Below are 8,075 nucleotides of genomic sequence, written 5' to 3'. Positions count from 1 at the left end.
CCATTGTAACTGATCTATTTGCTGTACGGTCAGCCAAGAACCTTACACCGCTTTTTGGCTGACTGTACCTTACACATATTACTATTGTTTTAAAAGAAATTCTTGCAATGATTGTAGAATTGTTACACAGCGACCACAGCGTAGGTAGTAGGTACGAATATGTATGTATTTTACCTATATAAATATTTATACTGGGGAAACTTCATACAACCCACATAGCCAGTATCTCGACGCTATGGTCGCTAGGGTAAAAAATACTTCCTTGCATTATCGCTTACAATTTTTTCCATTTTGCTTATACTTATTGCAAACGTAAACACATAAAAGGCAAGCAAACAACGATCTTCTTACAGCACTTTGAATGTAATAGTTATTACGGATGCAGGATACTCGCCGATGCCTACTTAAATACTAATCCCTTCCCACTGAGCCACCTGCATTTTACACTGCCTATCTCTATCCTTGTCCCCGACCCCGTCCCCGTCCCGTCCCTACCCCCTACTCTCCCTATCCCTATCTCCGTCCCCGTCCCCTATTCCTATCCCTATCCCTATCCCTATCCCTATCCCTATCCCTATCCCTATCCCTATCCCTAACCCGTTCCTGTCCCTGTCCCTGTCCCTGTCCCTGTCCCTGACCCTGACCCTGTCCCCTGTCCCTGTCCCTGTCCCTGTCCCTGTACCTGTCCTTGCCCCTGTCAAATTATCATGCTAGGAGGTGAACTTTGAAAAATCCTTTCTTAGTGCTCCTCTAAGGAACTTCCGTGTCAATTTGAAATCTGTTGAACCAGAAGTAAAGATAAAAACTAAACCTATACTTATGGCTATTTTAGATATTTTAATCCCGTTTCACAACAACAGGGGGAAAATTTCTTTTCCACCTCATTAGATTTTAAAATCGTTGTATTTATCGTGATCAGCGACCCGATAAACCATAAAAACGATACCCATATTGTGTTTTTGACTTTACCCCCTTTGCACCCCTTTAGGAGTAAAATTTTCAAAAAAAACCTGAAACATGTATTTAGTCATATGTCTTTAGGAATCCTCTTGTGAAGTTTCGAATAAAACAGTGAAACTAACATTGTTTCCCCATACAAACTTTGAACCCCCATTTGACCCCCTTAGGAGGCGAATTTTGAAAAATCCTTTCTTAGAAGTCATCTACACTATATATAAGGAACCTATGTGCCAAATTTGAAATCTCTAGGACCAGCGGTTTCGGCTGTGTGTTGATATGTCAGTTAGTCAGTCAGTCAGTTTCTTCTTTTATATATTTTTTGATATTTAAACCCCATGGCACTATAACAGGGGAGAAGGTATTTCACTTCCACCTCGTTAGATTTTAAAAGCGTTGTATTTATCGTGATCAGCGACCCGATTAATCATAAAAACGATACCCATATTGTTTTTTTGACTCACCCCCTTTTCACCCATTTAGGGGTTAAATTTTCAAAAAACCTGAAACACGTCTTTAGTCATATGTTTTTAGGATCCCTCCTGTGAAGTTTCGAATAAAACAGTGAAACTAACATTGTTTCCCCATACAAACTTTGAACCCCCATTTGACCCCCTTAGAAGGCGAATTTTGAAAAATTCTTTCTTAGTGCTCATCTACACTATATAAAGAACCTACGTGCCAAATTTGACATCTCTAGGACCAGCGGTTTCGGCTGTGCGTTGATATGTCAGTCAGTCAGTCAATATCTTCTTTTATATATTTTTTTGATATTTAAACCCCATTGCACCAAAACAGGGGAGAAGGTATTTCACTTCCGCCTCGTTAGATTTTAAAAACGTTGTATTTATCGTGATCAGCGACCCGATAAACCATAAAAACGATACCCATATTGATTTTTTGACTTTATCACCCCCTTTTCACCCTTTTAGGGGTTAAATTTTCAAAAAACCTGAAACACGTATTCAGTCATATGTCTTAAGGAATCTTCCTGTGAAGTTTCGAATAAAATAGTCAAACTAATCTTGTTTCCCCATACAAACTTTGAACCCCCATTTGACCCCCTTAGGAGGTGAATTTTGGAAAATCCTTTCTTAGTGCTCCTCTACACTGTATAAGGAACCTACGTGCCAAATTTGAAATCTCTAGGACCAGCGGTTTCGGCTGTGCGTTGATATGTCAGTCAGTCAGTCAGTCAGTCAGCTTCTTCTTTTATATATTTAGATTGAGACAACGATATACATAATATACAAATACTTTTATATACATAGAATACATCTATCACTCAGGAACAAATATCTGTGCTCATCACACAAATAAATGCCCTTACCGGGATTCGAACCCAGGACCGCGTCTTAGCAGGTAGGGTCACTATCACTACGCGCTAGGCCAGACCGGTCGTCTTTAGCAGGCAGGGAAATAAATAATTATAGGTTACGATAAAACATAAGGCTGACTATCGCACTTACAAATACGTAGTTCGAAAGGGACGGCCTGATATTACTCGTATATCATTTATCGCACGACCATGATTGCCTGCTTGTGGCATGTGTCTGTCTCAGATACTATCCTCATAAGTGGGTTTTCAACTTTTCACCTTTTCCGATCCGATATGCCTTTGAAATCCTTCCGACATCCGATATCGAGTCGGATAATGTGAAAACGCACTAAGTCTCAGTGTACAATGAGCTGCGAAAGTGCATGGAGAAATTATGAATTAAATCAAGGAAGATTTATATAGGATTTACATATAAGCTTCCACAGAACTTAATTTAGATAGAAGAAACAAATTCATATATTTGTATAGGGGCCGAGCGTGTCAAATTTTGTACTGAAGTTGATTCTTGCCTGTAATTTTAAATATGTCTCAGGCTCTTGATTGTTCATAATTTTTGTGTTGTTGATATTGAATATCACGTAACGAGGCATTTTTTATGTTTTGGTTGACTTCAACTTACAAAAATTGACGCCCGAAAGCTGCAAGCTGCGAGTAAAGACGGACAACTCAGTGGATTTCACTGAGTTCATTTGACACGCTAAGTAGATACGTTTGCTTGATCTATGGTATATATGACATCTGTGTAAGCTTCATACTAATAATCGTACCTCAATTTTTTACCGCCACCTATTAAATACTATCATAACTACACTGATGATAGTGATGATGCCTACATTTTTTTTTTAAATATGTCTTGACGTGATATCATGATACCTGTTAAAATAAAGAAATATGTCATTTGTTCTTATAACAAATAAAAACACGCAAAAATAATTATTAGTGGAAAATATGATTTGGGCCACTTCCAGGCTGCGAAACAGCGCCAATTAGTTTTAAACCTAAAAGGCCCATACATTTCAGGGGTACGCTTTTTTGTATGAGTATTTGTTAGTCCCGATATTAAATCGCCCTTGAATGAAATAAATAAATAAATTTGAAATTTGTTTATTATTATGCAGAAAACGTCTGCTAGCGATATTACCTGATCTATTCTTACGGGTAGATGTTTGCTATAACGCCACCCTAAGGCGGTTGAGAATTGAGGGAAGGCATGGATAAATTCGCACACATTCAGCAGGCCTCAGTGGCGCAATTGGAAGCGCGATGGCCCCGGCAAGGCCAGAGGTCGCAGGTTCAAGTCCTGCCAAAGGCGTGAATTTTTCCATTTTTCCTTTAATTTAAAAATAAATAAATTCGACATGCTCTTTTGCAACTCACTGTACCTATGATTAGAGTATTGGTTAGATTTTCTGCAAAATATTGACCCTGAATAATTTGGCAATTCTCGAGAACCCGTTTTTAGCTATCGTAACGATTTGGAACTGGATTTTGTTTTGATCTTCGAACCGCTCACCGCGTCCAAGGTTCCGCGTCAGGTGTTTCATAATTCTACGAGTTTTGAGGTTTAGAACTTGAAAACCGGCCAAGAGCGTGTCGGACCACGCTCAGTGTAGGGTTCCGTAGTTTCCCTTATATTTTTCAATTATGTTTTCCTAGAAATTATTTATAAAGTTCTAATTTTGTGATTTTTTCATATTTTTTAAACTTATGGTTCAAAAGTTAGAGGGGGGGGGGCACATTTTTTTTAACTTTTGGAGCGATTATTTACGAAAATATTAACAATATCAAAAAATTATTTGAATAAACCCCTATTCATTTTTAAATACCTATCCAACAATATATCACACGTTAGGGTTGAAATGAAAAAAAAAATCACTCCCCACTTTACGTGTAGGGCGGTACCCAAATAAAACATTTTTTACCACTTTTTATTTTACCACTTTGTCGGCGTGATTAATATACATATTGCTACCAAATTTCAGCTTTCTCGTGCTAACGGTCACTGAGATTATCCGCGGACGGACGGACAGACAGACATGGCGAAACTATGTATTATAAAGGTTCCTAGTTGACTACGGAACCCTAAAAATGGAATGTTCAGTCGCCATCAAATATATCTGAGCGGTCGGGACGCGCGTAAATATCTAAACACGCCTTATCGCCTCGACAATAGAGGCGAGCAGCTTGACTGTTCCGATATATCTGATGGCGACTGATGGCGCCATTGCATTTGTCATGTGTTTCTTAGATCGTGTGTTGACGACCAGTCTAGTCTGGTCTAGTGGATGGTGACCCTAATGCTAACCCAATCGATCCAATGTTCGAATCCTTGTAAGATCATTTATTTGTGTGATGATCACAGATATGTGTTCCTGAGACATACATATAAGTATTGGCATATTGTAAGTTGTTGTTTGGGTACCCACAACACTCATTATGTCTAATGTATTAAAATGGTAAAGCTAGACCAAGTTAACTATGCAGCGAATTAGATATTTATAATCATTGACGCCACTGTCCTGGCACCATTTTTAGTGTCCTTACGACACTGTCTGTTACCTGTGGGCTGTTTCACCACGGTGACAACAGTCAACAGTGACACTTTACCGTTCATTGCCTGTTCAACAAGGGAATATTGACGCTGAGTAACAATGTTACTTACTCGTATCACAACAGAAATAGGCACAGTATCAATGTCGCTGTGGTGAATAGGCCGCAACTAGTGTCTTTTTAGGGTTCCGTACCAAAAAGGTACAACAGGAACCCTTATGGTGCGACTCTGTCCGTCTGTCTGTCCGTCTGTCACATTCCTAAATATCTCGAGAACTACTAATGCTATCAACTTGAAATTTGGAATAGTTGTGAACATTGTGAACCTCTACAAATAGAAGGTATATTTTTTTTAAATTTATTAATTTTAATTGTAGAAAATGGCCAAAATGTAAGGGGGGCAAACTGTAAATTTCAAGTTACTAGGTCAGGTATCGTTAGAAAGAGCTCAAATTAAACGTAAATAAACTATTTTTTATAATTTTTTTGTTGTGGAAAAAAAAATAATTTTGAAGGAAAATGTAAAAAAAAATACCGTTCCCCCCCCTTATCTCCGAAGTTTACCAACGAAAAATTATGAAAATTTTAGGAAACATTGGTTTTATACTAAATATTACAGGAAAAATATAATCGTGTTTGTATCTTGAAAACTTTTTTTTAATTCACAAAAAACTTTTCAGATTTTTACTTTTAATTTACCCACCTTTGTGGATGTATATAGTACTTCAAATTAATACGAGATGTTACTTAAATCATCTTCTTTCCAATAAAGTAAAAATTGTTTAAATCGGTTAACATTACAAAGAATAATCCCTGAAAAACCAACATACTATGGTCGCGGAAATTAGTTACCGAATTCACCGAGAGATGGCGCTATACACAATAATGCAATCAATCAATCAATCAATCAAATTTTTATTTGCTGATAAAACATAATACAATGCATGCAAACATAGTTGTAACGAACATTACATCACTGGTAATGTCAAAATAATAATTAAAATAGAAATAGATTACAATTAGAATAAAAGAAAACAAAATTATAGATTATAAAAAGGGAATACGATTTAAAATAAAATAATAATAATAATTTAAAAGTCAGGTACTAAGAATAATTGCATATTGAGAAACTAAGAATGTCAAGATAGAAGAGATACAAAGATAATGTGATGTAATTAGATGACCGGAGTGTATAATTATGTGTCGATTTTTTATTTTATTTTTCATTCTAAATGATTAATCTAATGCTCTAGCAAAGTACTCTTTGATGGAATAATATGGCTTACTTGTAAAATATTGTCTAAGTTTTCTTTGAAACGTTCTAAGATCTGGGCATTCTTTAATGTCTTTATCCAACTTATTATAAACTCTTACAGCAGTGTTGTTTAAACTCTTGTCAAAATACCTAAAATTACTCTTAATTACTAACATGTCATCCTTATTTCTAAAATTACTGCGTACATTTTGTCTGGCTATTTTAAAAGGTGTTTGTTTTTAAAAACATATAGGCATATAGAGTAAAGGTAAAGGGAGACAACTGTTAAGATGTTATGCTCTATAAATATACACCTATGCGTTTCTGGTATACCGGAACATCCTTCTAGGAACCTTAGAGCTTTTTTCTGCTTTAAGAGCACATCTTGTATGTTTGTGCTGTTTCCCCATACTTCTATGCAGTACCTCATAATGCTTTCGAAATACGAATAATATACCATTTTTAGCGTATCGTTATCGGCAAAGCTGGAGAGGCACTTTAAAGCGTAACAAGCACTGGCCAACCGGTTACTAACTTTTTCAATTTGCTTGTGCCATCTTAAAAATGGGTCTAATTCAACACCCAGAAATGTAACACAGTCAGATTTTGCTATCGGAATATTACAAATGGGGTCCGGGCTATTAAACCCACGACGAAAGATCATGTAAAAACATTTATCACAGTTCATTTTTAAACAGTTTGCAGAGAACCACTTAGAAAGATCTGACCAGCATTTTTGCATTTTCATATTTAGTTCATGTTTAGTGCGAGCCTTAATAATGATGCTGGTATCATCAGCATAAAGATACGGTGTTCCTGTGGTAATAGATTGTGGTAAATCATTAATGAAAATAATAAAAAGCAGAGGGCCTAACACCGATCCTTGTGGAACACCGTATCTTAAGATAGCTTCATCCGACTGAAATATATCCTGGGCTTTTCTGACTTCGACATACTGGGAGCGGTTAGTAAGGTAGGAATTTAGCAGGTTCCAGACTGTACCACGTACACCATATGCTTCCAATTTTGTGAGGAGTATTCCGTGATCAACACAGTCGAATGCCTTGGTAAGATCACAGAATACTCCTCCACAGTAGTATCCATCATTAAGTGCCAGCATTACTTCAGTGACTAAATTAATAACTGCAGATGAAGTATTCTTATTAGTTCTAAAGCCGTACTGATAATCAGATAATAACCCATATTTGTTGAAGTGTCTTTCCAGCCTGAGAAACAAACATTTCTCAAAGATCTTGGACAATACCGAAAGTATGGATATCGGGCGAAAATTGCCAACATCAGTCTTACAACCTTTTTTATAAATCGCAATTTTTTTATAAATGCTCATTAGTACCTATACTTTTGTCTTCTAGTCAAGTCGTTAGAGTTATGTGAAAACATGAGATTATTTTAACTGGGGAGTTTGAAAGTTTGTACGGAACCCTCGGTGGGCGAGTCCGACTCGCACTTGATCGGTTTTTTATTTAACAATATCTGGGCGACCGAGCTTCGCTCGGTTCTATTTTAATATATCACGTCTTTAGATAAAAAAAAAACTCTTATAAATACAAAAACAAAAAAAAAGACAAAAAACAAAAACTTAATTTCTGACCGGGATTCGAAACCCTGACACCTACGATCTATCTGCGTACATTAGACCGACCTCGTGCGACTGAGCTAAGCGGAATCGATGCGCGCGCGGCGAAATTAAGGACCATATTTTACGTTTACAAATGCGAAAGAAAAACTCATGAAAACTCGAAAATTCGCGTTTTCCGGGATCTAAGGCTACGCTAGATCGATTTTTCACCCCGAAAACCCCCACAAAACAAATTTCAGCGAAATCGTTAGAGCGGTTTCCAAGATCGTCGGTATATATAAATAAATAAATAAATAAATAAATAAATAAATATACAAGAATTGCTCGTTTAATAGTATAAGATAAGATTATTCGTCAATAGGGAACTTGATTGT

This window comes from Leguminivora glycinivorella, chromosome 16 (assembly GCF_023078275.1).
Source record: "Leguminivora glycinivorella isolate SPB_JAAS2020 chromosome 16, LegGlyc_1.1, whole genome shotgun sequence".
NCBI lineage: Eukaryota > Metazoa > Arthropoda > Insecta > Lepidoptera > Tortricidae > Leguminivora > Leguminivora glycinivorella.
Note: the sequence above shows the minus strand (reverse complement) of the source record.